Source organism: Felis catus, chromosome A1, assembly GCF_018350175.1.
Source record: "Felis catus isolate Fca126 chromosome A1, F.catus_Fca126_mat1.0, whole genome shotgun sequence".
NCBI lineage: Eukaryota > Metazoa > Chordata > Mammalia > Carnivora > Felidae > Felis > Felis catus.
Window position 1 is genome coordinate 167,200,158 of NC_058368.1, and position 932 is coordinate 167,201,089.

The 932-nt window shown below is 37.8% G+C and overlaps 1 non-coding gene across 1 annotated transcript; it reads right to left on the reverse strand.

Moving 5' to 3' along the window:
* Positions 1 to 287: 287 nt before the first annotated feature.
* On the reverse strand, positions 288 to 446 carry LOC111557047. Its single transcript, XR_002736810.1, has one exon. It is a non-coding gene; the product is annotated as a U1 spliceosomal RNA (small nuclear RNA).
* Between the last annotated feature and the right edge of the window lie 486 nt (positions 447 to 932).

Sequence of the window (932 nt, forward strand, 5' to 3'; positions counted from 1 at the left end):
CCTCATTGCCTCCCATAGCATCTTTTGTATAACTCTGTCATAGTGTTTTATACAGTGAAATAATTATTCATTTTCCTGCCTGTGATGCTCATTACAGTGTGAGCTTTATCTTCAATGAGCATTATTTTTTGTTAATCTTGCATCCCTATCTGCCAAACAGTGCCTAGCACAAAGGACAGATTCAGTCAGTGTTGACAAATGGATGAATCAATCATGCAGTTCATAAGACTGACTTTATTATCTTCACCTGTTTTTTTGTTTGTTTTTGTTTTTGTTTTTGTTTTCTTAAGGAGCACAAACGCAGTCTCCTACTAACAGATTATGCAGTCAAGTTTCCCACATTTGGGGAAATTGCAGAGGTCAGCACAGCCTGAAGTGCAATTGATGAGCCTCACCCTGAGAGAACCACTTTTGTGATCGTGATATCTGCACGGCCAAGTGTTTATTATCTTCACCTTCACTGTTAGAATTCTTTAGTTCGGTTGTTACGTAATTATAATGTTCTCCACATACACTTCCATTGTTGTCTAAAACACATTTCTCCAAAGCTGACAGTTTATAGTTACATCATTGGTGAATTGTTTGGAGATGTTAGGAGAGTGATGATGTATGTTGCCATATGATTTTCAGTGTCATGGCTTAGAGTGGAGAACAGGCAAGAATTAATTCCTTCTTACTGTCTCAAAGACATATAAATATAAGGAGATCTTTGAGTCCTTCAATGACTTACAGCCCTCTCACCAACCATGTACATCCAGCCTCCCAATGCAGATCTGGAATTCACAGAGATGGCATGGCTGATCTCTGCCTCAACTCCTTACCTCATTTAAGAGACACATTTCCCGACCATGCTTTTTATAATACATGTCCTCAAAACTCTTTCTACAATCCCAGTTTCAACATTTAAAAGCAATAATAATTTTGTTGTTACT